The sequence below is a fragment of the Manis pentadactyla genome, chromosome X (genome assembly GCF_030020395.1).
Source record: "Manis pentadactyla isolate mManPen7 chromosome X, mManPen7.hap1, whole genome shotgun sequence".
Lineage (NCBI taxonomy): Eukaryota > Metazoa > Chordata > Mammalia > Pholidota > Manidae > Manis > Manis pentadactyla.
The window spans coordinates 71167948-71181591 of record NC_080038.1 but is presented as its reverse complement, the minus strand read 5'-3'; positions in this window follow the sequence as shown (position 1 = coordinate 71181591).

The following is a 13644-nucleotide window of genomic DNA, read 5'->3' as shown; positions in this document are numbered from 1 at the left end:
ATCCCTGAGCGATTGAGAAGGTCATGGAGAAGACCAGACACAGTTAGGGGGTCGTCACCACCTCTAACTGAGGGGTTGAGGTGAAAACGCCGAGGAGGCTCGGTACCTGGTACCAGGAGTTTATGAGTAGATACATAGATAAAGGGAGACCGGGCCTCAGTGAATGAGGATTCTCACCATGGGGAGGCAGAGAAGGGTCGACTATGGGGATCAACTGTGACTCTAAAAGTCGTGGTTGGGGGTGTCCCTGTCCTAGAGGAGCCCTTGGGATTGCCGGACACTCAATGGTCACTTCTCATGTTCCAAAGGGACATTTAAGTTGACCATGAAGGGGAGACTCACCAAATTGAATGCCAGTGTTGGACGAGAAGATGAGCGACCGGGGAAATGGACAGTGAGCCCATAGAGGAGGATCAGGCAGTGAGGATTCCCAGAGCAGCTCAGATTCCCAGAGGAAGAGCAAAGTCAGTGGGAGAGCCTCATCCAAGTCATGGCACCAATGAAAGGGTATCTTGCTGTGGCCCCCCTTACCCAGAATGACTCAGGAGACATGGGCCCATGCAAGAGATTTTATTATCTGAAAGAGAAAGTGGCTGCCCCCAGAGAGAGAGAGAGAGGGAGCAGCAGCATGGTACAGAGCATTGTGCCTTTTATTGTGGTGGATCCGCTTGGCCTGTTGCCTTGCGGGAGGGTCGGGATGTTTAGAGATAAGGTGGGGCAAGTCCATGCATAATTCTCACCGGCTTATGTGCTTGGAACCATGGGGTAAATGGTGGATAAATTACTATATTCTTATACTGATAATGTGTAAAAGAGTTCCCAAAGAGGGTGAAAAGGACACAACCTTTCCCAGATCCAGAGCCACTCCCAAAGACAACCAAAAAAAGAAACAACCTGTACATCCCAGGAAGGCAGAAAACTAAATCCAAAACTTAGGGTGTAAAGAGACTAGCTATATGGCAATAGCTGTCATTGGGAAAGAAAGTATCAATAGCCAATGGGATGTGAAGTTTTATTTTCTCTCTCACTGGGCACTACATGAAAGGATATTTCTCTGCAACCCTTCTTTCCCAAGAAAGACTCAGGAGACACGGGCCCATGCAAGCGATTTTATTATCTGAAAGAGGAAATGGCTGCACCCAGAGAGAGGGAGCAGCAGCTCATGGGTGAGGAAGTGAGTTGTTAAGGAGTAGGGGTAGGGGGTGTTCTGTGTTGGTGATTGGAACTTAAGAGGTGGGCGACCATCTGGTCATTAGTGATTGGATTTTAAGGGGTGGGGATCTTAGTATGCCAGAATTTGCCTTCACTACAGAGATTTATGATAGGCAGGAAAATAGCAAGGTGGAAAGAGAACAAGGTCAGTAAAGCCCCCTAGAAAGGATTCAGTTAACCAGTTTGTTGGTAAAATTGTAACATTTCCAGAGTATCTTGCCTGGCTTTAGTGCATTTGCATATCCTCAGGGGTGGAGAGAAGTTCATTTACATGTCAGTGGGTAATTACCTGGGCAACCAAGGGCATGTCTGAACCTGAGAGTTTAAAGGGAGAGGCTTGCTTGCTTGTCAGCTTGTTCTTCAGGAGAAGAGGAGAGAGTTGGCTCTGGACTGCAGTTTGTAAGCAATAAATGGGTTTTAAACTTTACTTCTCCCTTTGACTGATTTCAGTTTTTAGAGATAGTTTTCCCCAGGATTTCCTCTCCCTGTATGTACATCTGGCGGCAGTTGATAGGGTGCCTCTGAACATGAAATCTGTCATAATGGGTGTGACCTTTGGGAGGGCTGCTGCTGTGGATGGTGGGGAGGCCCCAGTGGATGCAGCAGCAGAGGGTGCCGCTTCACCTGTTATTATTCCCCCAGCTGTGGGGCTTCCAATTTGGGAACCCTTAGTGGGGAATTGGTCTATGGTAAAGTACCTCCTACAGGGGGGGGGCATTCCTTGGGACTGGGGAAGGGTGAAAACACTGGAAGCTGCAGAATTAGCCCTCCGTGCGTTGGAAGACTGCTTGGAGACCTTAGGGGGCCATGTAGCGGCTGGCATTGTAGGGTCAATTTTCATTGAGATCGGGGAAAATGTTATACAGGAGAATGAGAGAATTATTGAGGAACTTAGGCTGGAAAGAGACGCCCTTCAGCATTGCTTGGAGGAGCTGAGTGATAACCTATGGGATGCTGTTAAAGAAGAGAGACAGTTACTGAAAAGGCAGGCCATGCTCCTAGAAGATTCCTTAGCAGTGGCGAGGGGGGAGATGGCAGGAAAAGCCGCATTGCAGGAGGCTGTGGGGGATGGGGAGGAAATAATAGTGCCTTCAGCCCCAGAAATGGTGGAGGAGAAGCCATTGATGGAACAGCCTGAGGGAGAAGAGGAGGAGGTGGGGCCACTGGTGGATCTGCTACCCAGGCCATCGCTGAAGGTACCATCTTCTCCTGTTGTAAAGGCCCACCCAGATGTAATTAAGAAAATAAAAACTGAACAACTGAGGGCTCCTCAGGGAGAGGAGCAGCCCCCTCCCCAGGTTGTGGAGCACTCCGTGCTTCACCCCTATACCCAAGATGAGCTGGTGGACATGAGTGTCCAGTATAGTCAGAGGCCTTCGGAATCTCTGCCTACATGGCTTTTACGTTTCTGAGATATGTAGGTGGAAAATACTGTTGTGTCATGTACTGAGATGAGTATAATGGCTTCCCTGATGGCTCACCCTTCCCTCTGGCAGTGGTTGCCAAATCCCCATCACACCTCAGGGAATCAGACACTCCTGGAATAGATGACAGCTGCCATCAAGATAGTTTGACCTAATCAGGGTGATTGACCATATTTTCCCAGTAGTTGGAAAACATATGCAGAGCTCCAGAAGGTACTGTGGGAATTGGGTATGGAAAGCATCATGTATAATATGGACCCCCAGGGCCCTGATGAAGAGGTGTTCACTATAGGAATGAGAAGCCTGGTGCTGCATACAGCTCCCACATCTCTTTGAGTCCCTAGTGAATACTCCTGCTTCCACCTAGGGCAACCCATAAGTGAGGCTACTCATACTTTAGCGGATATGGGGGAGGTTGAAACAATAAGGGCATGGAGGGGAGTCCAGGCCATGACTGAAAGAAGAAATGCAAAGGGCCCCATGAAGATCTCGAGGACCGAGATGTGGGTTGATTTGATAAAGGCTGGGGTACTGAAAGAAAAATCTCGATGGTCAGTCCAAAAGAATATTGTTAGCCAGAGCAGCCTTTCCAGCTGCTGAGTTCCAGGAAACGGAAACCAGAGTCAAGGCTTCATGTCCTGCCTGTGTTCCTGCAAAACTTCATGGGAGACAGTACTTAGGATCCTGAGCCCTCACCCCCACAGGAGGATGATTGGGCATCGCGGTTTGACTGAGGGGGAGTCAAAGTCCCTACCTTGGGAGACATAGTGGGGATGAGAGGCCACATATAGAATTAGCAATTCATTGGTCCCCTGTGAATGCACAATGTATCCTGGTGCCGGTGGACACAGGAGATGAGTGTTCTCTGATTTATGGCAACACTGAGCATTTTCCCAGGACCCCTGCTGTGATAGATGGCTATGGGGGTAAGGCAATTAGAGAGAAGAAAACCCAAATCTCATTGGGGATAGGGTGTTTACCCCCAAAGAGGTATACCATGTACACTTCTCCCATCCCTGAATATATTTTGGGGGTATACTGAAGGGCCTGTGGTTCAGACTGAGGGTATGTGTGGTAAAGGCAGTTCTGAGGGGACATGCTAAGCACCCATCTGTAGCTCTGCTTGTACCTTGGTGGGTGACAAATATTAAGCAGTATAAATTGCCTAGGGGGGCACAAGGAAATTGGAGAGACTCTACAGGAGTTGGAGAGGGTACGCATCATAAAGTCCACTCAGTCTTTTTAATTCCCCAGTGTGGCCAGTGAGAAAGCCAGACAACTCCTGGCATATGACAGTAGACTACAGGGAATTGAATAAGTCACACCCCCTTTGCATGCTGCTGTCCCCTCTCTACCAGACATTCTGGACATCTTCAGCCATGAACTGGGAATGTATCATTATGTAGTAGACCTTGCTAATGCTTTCTTCTCTATTGACATAGCACAGAAAAGCCAGGAACAGGTTGCCTGTGATGCTGGGGTTCTTGTTTGCAGAGCTGAAGAATGAGCTGCACAAACAGTCAAGGTAGGAGAGCAAGGTACAGGCTTTTATTTAGAGATAAAGTGAAAGGACAGAGCTCCCGGCTCACACCAGGAGGGGACAAGAGAGTCCATAGTGGTGTGTTGTCTAGGGGGTTTTATAGGCAGTTGAGAATTTTTCGAGAACATGAAAAACCTTAGGGGTGGGGACTTGTTAAGTGGTCCCTGAATATTAAAAATTAACTTAACTGTAAGGAATTTCTTGCCTTGATTTCTCTCTGGGACACCAGTGCCTTGGTCTGGGAGCACATCAAAAGGCTGCCTGCTCAGCTCCCAAGGTGGGCTGAGGTATTGTGTACTTGCTAAAGAATCTTGCCTCTTGAACTTTCTGGGTGTTAAAATGCAATCTTATCTTTAAGGTGGAATTCTTCCTGCCTTTTACTATGCTGTTTACAGCTGAGTCTGCATGCTAAGTTAGTTGCTCAGTTTGCAGAATACCTTGTCAGATCTGAAGTAGGAAAGACAGCACAGAGGCCTGGGCCTTTTAGTATGCTAAAGTAATCTTATACATGGTTACAAATGATTAGCATAATAAAACATGTGCTACCCTTCTTTATCTGGGGAACATTAACTGATTTCACTGAAGAATGAATCTAGAGCTCAATGTTTAACATAGAGTTTTAGCAGGGGTGGTTTCCTTGCATGTAGTTACATTGCTCTGACTGCAAATATCCTGCCCCACACCCTCCAGAGGCCTTCACTCTATTCTGACTACATCTATGGTCCCTGTCTCACCTTTACATGGGAAGGCCGGCAGTGGACATTCACTGTCCTTCCACTGGGATATCTCCACAGTTTTACCATCTGTCATGGACTTGTAGCCCAAGACGTGGCCACATGGAGGAAACTGCAAACAGTGCAGTTGTATCCCTACATTGATGATATTATGCTCACATTTGATTCTCTTTCAGATTTAGAAGGGGCAGTTCCTAGACTGTTGCAACATCTATAGGAAAAAGGATGGGCTGTGAACAGCACGAAGTTTCAGGGACCTGTCCCGTCCAGCGGGACCTAGTTATTTGTGGGGACGAGGGGGATCCGACCTGAAAGAAAATGGGGGCGAGAGAAGAGCGAAGGCAAGACAGTATTCTGATCAAGCCCTCAAATTTTATTGTAAGACGGGGGTAGATATACACCAGTGTTCAGGGGCAGAGTGGGCCATAGGATACTTGTAAGCAGGGGATTGGCTGCATAGCAGGGATGGCGCAGCGAGTTACATTCTGATTGGTATATGATAATGGGGAAGGAGGGGGAGAAGAGTATCTCTTGGCGCGCGCGGGCTTTCTTGTTGGCGCGCGCGGGCTCGCAGCTAATCTCCAGGAAGTGAAGCAGGAACCTCATGAACTGTGGCCATCTTGTTGTCTTTGTGTGGCTCCCAACATCTCCTCCCTTTCTATTTATTTCAGAAAGGTGGGCCTTAATCGAGTGAGGGAATAGAGGCCTGGCTCCTCCAGCAGGGTAGCATACCACAAATGCTCATCCTGATGCTCTCGGTATCTTTTAGGGAGGAGAGGCAGAGCTGAAAGCCAAATTGATCTTAATGTATCAAGGCTTTATGTACATATGGATACCAACCTCTATGCAAGCCAGGCATATTCTCAGGGAGGACCAGAGAGGTTCTAGGAAGAACCCTCCCTTGCGGTACTTTGTCTCGCACTCATCTCGATGCCCATACCCTCATAGTTAGGGGTCTGTCTGGTTCTGGCCGACCAGCATATGGGCCACATTAATTACGATGCCAGAATTGATGGTACCATGGTTGAGGCGTCTGTAAGGTTGAGAACTGGAGGCCGGGAGCACTGGTTGGTTCGGTGTCAGACTCTTCATCACAGGCTGTAAGTCTGTGATAATGAACAGCAACCGCTGGCTTGACGAGCTGGTCAACCTGCTCTCGAATAAAGGCTGTTAGTTTTCTTAAGGCCCAAGGGCCAAGAGACACTAAAAGGAGGAGTCCTGCCAAGGGTCCAAGGATGGTGGGGATCAGAGTTGTGAGCCATGGGGACTTAGTGAACCAGGACTCAAAGGGACCTTGGCTAGCTTCTCGCTCTCTCTCTGGTCTAGCTTTTCTCTAAGCTTTGACATTGAATCTCTTATTATTCCGGAGTGGTCTGCATAAAAACAGCATTCTTCTCTTAAAGCTGCACACAGTCCTCCATCTTTTAGGAGCAGTAGATCTAGCCCCCGTCTATTCTGCAAGACGACTTCAGAAAGGGAAGTCAGAGATTCTTCAAGTTTGGTAATAGATTGTTCTATGGTTTTTAGATCGTCGTCAATGGCGGTTCTCAGCCCTTCATAGTTTTGGTTCCCCTGGATGATGGCAGCTGTCCCTGTTCCTACTCCTGCTGCAATTCCTACTCCCACTAATGTGGCTAGGGTCAACGAGACTAATTCTCTCTTGTACCTATTTTTAGGGTCGAACTCAGTGACAAATGAGGGATCATCATGATATATAAGTCTCGGCACTAGTTGAACCATAACACAGAAATCATGGGAGAAATTGAAAACAGAGGTGGAAACACACGGTGTTAGTCCAGTGTTACAAGCCCACCATCCTTGACGGGGAGGGACTAGATATCTAGATTCACTCGAGGTAACTATGGGTATGGTGTTATTACACAGACTCTTATGGGTTGAGGGAATTGTTCCTAAACATGTAGCTTTTCCAGTTACCTCAGTCAGGGTTAACTTCTGCATGCCCCAGCTACAGGCTTCGTGGCTGGTCGTATTGTTAAAATTGCCTAACAATCCTAGTCCTTCATAGTAAGGAGGTGAAGAGGAAAAGCATAACCAACAGGATTTGGTAGTATTTGGGTTGGTGGTATTTAGAACTCGGAAAGCTCCTTCAAGGAGGTTGAGAAGGCGCTGTCCGGTGCTAGGAAGGAAGGCGGTTTGGTTAAGAGTGGAGACGAGGGAAGGGGTGGCAGCGTCTGCAGGTGGGGCTAGGGTCGGCGCAGGTGGGGCTGGGAGACGCGGCTGGTCTCGCAAGACAGCGTTGGGTCCTACTGGGGCAGCTGGAAGGGTCTCGACTTTGAGCTTGATAGTAAATATGAGGCCTTTATCATATCCATATTGATAGTATCTGAGCCCCCACTGTCGTCCGGTGACCCAAGCCCCCCAATCATATTGGCGCCCTTTATCACTGAATGTGATATTTAAGGGGTTACATAGCCCTGTCTGCTCACAGTTGGGGGATGTGTGGTTCCGGACTACGGTAAGGAGGTCCCAACTGGACACGGGGTTCCAATAAACATTACCCGTAGTTTCACAGCCCCAAGAGCTACAGTAAAAGGATTCTAAGCCCCCACACTGCCGGGCTTGCTGATGGGTTCGTCCGTCACGGGGGCAGACATAGAAGGAAGTGGTTTTTATTCTATTGCGTGCTCGAGGATAACTACACCCGCTGTCACCATAGGAAACTTGGCTCTGGGCTGCAGAATAATCGTGGTCGGGTGGTCGAATTATGTGGGCCTGTCTCCAAGGTATATTAGGTATGTCCCAGGTCTCTAATCCAGCAACTAGGGCGCAAACATCAGGGTGCAGGGACGGCCACCAGGTCTTGGGGGGGGCAGTCTTAGAAACAGACCACACTGCCTCTCCTGTCTGAGAAAAAACTTGCCATGTCAGCACTTTGGGTTCATGGGGGTTAGGGTTCTGGAAGGTGGGACGTAACTGGGTCAGGAGAATGAGAATTGTTAGTGACATGATCAATACTATACAAGCGAACCTTTAAGAGGATTATTAGTCTGAGTTAATCGCCAGTCTGCGTCTGACGGGGGGTTTTTCCTCTAGATGTGGAGCGTATCTCTAGGAAGAGATGTCGTTTTCTTCTATATCTGTGGGAGTGGTCAGGAGGATAGTGAAAGGTCTCTTCTACTGTGGCTCAAGGTTTCTTGCCTGGTGCTTCTTCACAGAGACTAGGTCTCTTGCTTGGAACTGGTGAGACACTGAGAGGTCTTTTGGCCTTGCTTCCTGAAATTAAACAGAAAGGGAAGGCTTCTCAGGGGTTAATATGCCCTGGACTGGAATTATTATTGTTTTTGCCTCTATTTGTGTCTAGGAGTTTAATGAGCCTATCTGGGAGCCATCGGGCATTTTGTGCCTTAGCATCATATATACAAGCATGTCCTTTCCCCCATATGAGCACAGGGTCAGGCCCGTGCCATGTGTTGGTCATCGGATCTCTCCACATAGCCTGTGCATAATTATCTGCCGTGGAGGGATGCCAAAGGCGATCAGCAGCGGTTTTACCCGCGGAGTCATAAGTAAGGAAATTAAGAACAAACAGTGCATGATTTAGGAGTGTCTTTGCATTACCTGTTTTCGGATAGAGTACTTCTCCCCCCGACTGAAGTTTGAATAACATGTTTTTAAGGGTTAAGTGGGCTCTTTCAACAATGCCTTGGCCTTGGGGATTATAGGGAATTCCTGTTATGTGCTTAATACCTAACTGCGCACAGAACTGTTTAAAGCTAGAGCTGGCGTATCCAGGCCCATTGTCAGTTTTTAAGATTTTAGGTGGTGGTAGATATGCCAGGCATGAGAGAACATGGGTAATAACATTTTTAGTTGCCTCTCCCGTTTGCAAGGATGCACATAGGAAACCACTACATGTGTCAATAGACACATGGATATATTTTAATTTACCAAAGGGAGGGTAATGAGTGACATCCATTTGCCATATCTCTCCTGGAACCAACCCCCGGGGGTTGATTCCGTTATGAGGCTCTGGGAGGAGAGTTAGACATCCTTGACATTGCCGAACTATTTGGCGGGCCTGTTCTCGGGTGATTGAAAATTTGAGTCTAAGAGTATGAGCATTGAGATGATGTAGTTCATGAGCCCGTTGGGCTGCAGCCAAGGGTGAGTCTGACGTGACAGAGGCTACTAATTGAGTCGCCAGATCAACTCTGTCATTGCCTTTGGCAAGCGGCCCTGGAAGGCCAGTGTGAGCGCGTATGTGCCCGATGAAAAAAGGGGCATCGCGGTTTAGAATTAATTTTTGCAATTTTGCGAATAGGGGGGAAGCATTTGTAGAGGGACGTATGTAAGGCACTGTCTCTAATAGGGGAACAGAGGTTGCTACATAGGCACTGTCAGTGTAAAGGTTAAAGGGGGCATCTATTAAAAGCTCAAAAACTTTGATTATTGCAGTTAGTTCAACAAGTTGTGCAGAAGAGAGGTCTGTCTGTATTCGAGTAACTTGCCCATTAATACTGAAAGCGGCTATACCGGAGGAGGACCCATCAGAGAACACCATTACGGCCCCAGCAATTGGCGTGGTTTTAGTCCTCTTGGGAAAGACAACTGGGGTCTTTTGAAGGAACTGGACTAATCTGTCTGCAGGGTAATGATTGTCTATTGTCCCCTGGAAGGAGGTGCAGCTAATTGCCCAATCATCATCATGTTGAATAAGCCATTGTAATTGAGATGTATTGTATGGGAGGGTTATAACTTCAGGGTCTCTCCTAAACAACTTGAGAGCTGCCTCTCGGCCTAAACATAAGAGGGCAGCAACTAATTGAGGATAGGTAGCTAAGACTCTAGGGGGGGAGGCTGGCAAATGAACCCAAAATAGTGGATGGTTTTGCCAAAGGACTCCTGTAGGGGAGAAGGGGGTAGGGAAAATGAGCAGCCACAAACTTAGATGTGGAGAGAAGTAGCTAATGGTCTGTTCAGAAATAGCCCGCTCTACAATGGTTAATGCCCTTTGTGCTTCTGATGAAAGCGAGCGGGGGGAGGAAGGATCAGGGTCTCCACGTAGGACATCAAACAAGGGCTTTAACTCTCCGGTGGTCAGCTTTAAATAAGGCCTGAGCCAGTTGATGTCTCCTAGCAGACGCTGAAAATCATTAAGAGTGTTTAAGGAGCTTCTCTTTAACTGAATTTTTTGAGTGAGGATTTTATTAGAAAATAATTCAAAGCCTAAAAAAAGTTGGGGGGGGTGGACCTGGACTTTTTCTGGGGAAATTTGTAGTCCTCGATCTCGGAGGGCAGTGACTAGCTGTTGACTGGCCGCATAGAGCTGTTGCTGGTCAGGACCGGCAAGAAGAATATCATCTATATAATGGATAATATACAAAGTGGGGAAGAGCAACCTAAAGGGGTCTATAGTCTGGGCTACAAACTTTTGGCAAAGAGTGGGGCTGTTGGCCATTCCTTGTGGGAGAACTCTCCACTGAAACCGGGGAGAAGGCCTTACACAATTGGTAATGGGTATACTAAAGGCAAAACGTTTGCAATCATCAGGATGCAAAGGTATGGAGAAAAAGCAATCTTTTAGATCAATTACTAATTTGACATACCCTTTAGGGATGGCTATTGGAGAGGGAATTCCCGGTTGTAATGCGCCCATAGAGACCATAGTCTTATTAACCGCCCTGAGGTCTTGTAGGAGCCTCCACTTGCCTGATTTCTTTTGGATTACAAAGATTGGGGTGTTCCAAGGGGATGTAGAAGGTTCAATATGTCCAGCAGCCAGCTGTTCTTGCACTAACTCTATGGCTGCATTTAATTTTGTAGTGGTAAGGGGCCATTGATCGATCCAGACAGGAACATCACTTTTCCAAGTAATCTTGTCTGCCTGGAGTGCAGGAGGAGCAACGGCCCTTACGAAAAATGTTTTTCAAACCCTAAACCTGAGCGGTCTATCTTAGGCGTGGCCAGTATCGGGTTGGGATCTCCCTGTTTTAGTTTGCCCAACCCCTGACCAGGGAGGTAACCCTGTGAAAGCATCTGCTGTGTTACAACTTCATTAGGGCTACACATGATGACCTTCATTTGAGAGAGGATATCTCTTCCCCAAAGATTTACCGGCAACCCAGGAACTACGAAGGGTTGAATGAATCCGGTATTTCCTTCTTCATCTTCCCAGTTTAATAACTGTGAGCTCTGTAAGGTGTTTCTTGACTGCCCAATTCCTTGTAGATGGGTCAAGGAAGCGTGTAAGGGCCAGCTGGAGGGCCATGAAGCCTGAGATATGACCGTAGAGTCGGCCCCCGAATCTAAAATTCCTTCAAATACTTTTCCTTGGATCTTAAGTTTAAGAGTGGGGCGTTCTTTAGTAATAGCTTGGATCCAATATAAGTCTGAAGAACCTGGGGTAGAGGAGCCTCGCTGCTTATGAATAGCAGGGTGAGATGTACTTAAAGGGAGGGGGAGCGCCTGCGCAAGGCGCTGACCTTTCATAATGCTGACAGGGCACTGGGGGGCACTAGCAAGAATTTTTATTTCTCCAGTATAGTCATTGTCAACTAAGGAAGGGTGGACAATAAGGCCGTTTATTGTGGTGGAAGCTCGCCCTAAAATTAGAAAATAAGTATCTTTGGGAGGTGGGCCATAAATTCCTGTGGAAATAATTGTAATTCCCTCTTCAGGCGTTAATATTGTTGAGGAGGAGGCACAGAGGTCAAGTCCTGCACTCCCGGGTGTGGCCCGATAGAGGGCGGGAGTGCTACAGCTAGGCTGTTCCCCGAGGCCGGCTGAAATGGAATTGGCTGGGGGGCCCGGGGCTGGCCCCTCAGCCCGTTTCCCTGAAAAGGGGGGGTGAAAGGATTTGTGGTACTGTAAAAAGGATTTGTTGGATTGTTACGGCACTCTTTGGCCCAGTGCCGCCCCTTATGGCAGCGAGGGCAAATACCGGGGACTGACCCAACTCTAGGAGGAGGAGCTGTGGTAGGGCATTGGCGAGCGAAATGGCCTGGCTGTCCACATTTAAAGCAGTTACGCATAGGCGGTGCGCCCTTGGGGAAGGAAGGAGGATAAGAAGCCGGGGGAGTTTGAACAGCGGCACCTACAGCTAAAAGGGCTTGGACTTTAGATGTAAAAGGATCGACATCTCTACACATTCTCAGCATTTCATCAAGAGTTTTGTCTCGAGTCTTACCGCGGAGGACGGCTCGACATGCCGAATTGGCGTTTTCATAGGCTAGCTGTTTTACAATCTTATCATTGGCAGCCGCGGAACCAAGGGTCCTTTCGGCGGCCTCTAACAGTCTGCTAACAAATTCGCTATAGTCTTCTTGCGAGCTTTGAGTGATCTTAGTTAGAGGAGTGTTAGCAGTCCTGGAAGCAGGGAGTGATATCCAAGCGCCCAAAGCGGCATCTTTCACTTGAGATAAAAGACCAAGGGGAAGGCGCTGCTGCCTGGTTTCAGAGATATATCTGCCCTGTCCCGTAAGCTTATCAAAAGTCTAGGACGCTGTTGGGGAATGAGGGTCTTTTACATTGGCAGCAGCGATGGTCTGACAGCGGTCAGCAAAATCTGCCTTCCAAGTTAAAAACTGACCACGGGTAAGCACAGCCTGGACTATACGCAGCCATTCACCTGGGAGTAAATGTCCTCTTCGAGACAGCGAATCAAGAACAGAAAGGGTAAAAGGGGCATTGGGGCCATAAGCTTTAACGGCCGCGTTCAGCTCTTTTAAGCTTTTGAAATGGATTTTGTGAAATTCTCTAGGGCCATCAGCAGGCTCGGCCGGCTCTGGCTCAGCCTGCTCCTCTCCCTCACTTTCTATTTCCTGAGCAGCAGGGGCGTCTTCGCCGTCGCTTTCAAGATCGCCCTCCTCCGGGCTATGTGTTGTGGAGGTGGGGCCAGAGCGGGCGGAGGCCCGGGTAAGAACAGGAAAGAGCAGTTTTTTAGGTTGTTTTTTAGGTTTTGTGGCTGTAAGCGGTTTCTTAGAGAGGCCCCTTTGCGAATATAATGCGGGACGAACTGGTTGGGAGACAACTAATTTTTGGAGATGGCAAGTTATTCTTTGTTCTACTATCTGTGCTATTAGGTCTTCAGTGCTGGTAGGGGGGCTAACAGGACCGGGAGCCGGAGGGGGTAGCGGAGGGGCCGACGGGGGCAAAAAGGCCGGGGCGCAAACATTGGGAGGCTGAATAGAGGGAGTGTAAGAGGCTCTTTTCAAAACTGGGGGTGTGTAAGAAGGGGGGTTAAGCGACGGGGCGGCAAGAGGCCAATCTGGGTTGTGATACTTGGCCGCTTCGTCTTCTAGTTCAGCCGCGTCTTTCGGATCTAAAGGCTCGCCATTTTGGCTCTTAGTCACGACTGGAAAAACCTTTTGTGTATCGACAAAGTCCGAATCTCGAGGGAGAGGCGGATAAATGCAACATTTGGGAGGGGTATCATGGAGGGCACCGAGCAAAGATGGTGTCGGGCTAGGGGAGGGGGATTTAGCTGATTTTGGGGCAGGGGGATCACTCGAAAGAGACGATTTTGAGGCCGCCCGAGATAGGGGGCGGAGGCAATATTCTGCCACTGACAAGAGTTGACGTTTATCAGGGTCAGTATTTTCAACAATATCTCTGATAAGACCCCAATAGGAAAATACTGAAACAGGAACAGAGTCAGGGCCGTTTTTGATAAGATAATCATTTAAATCTCTACCTACTTTCTGCCATTTTTTAGGATGAATTTCGGGGCCATTAATGATAAACCACGGACAGACTTCATCAACAAAAATAAAAA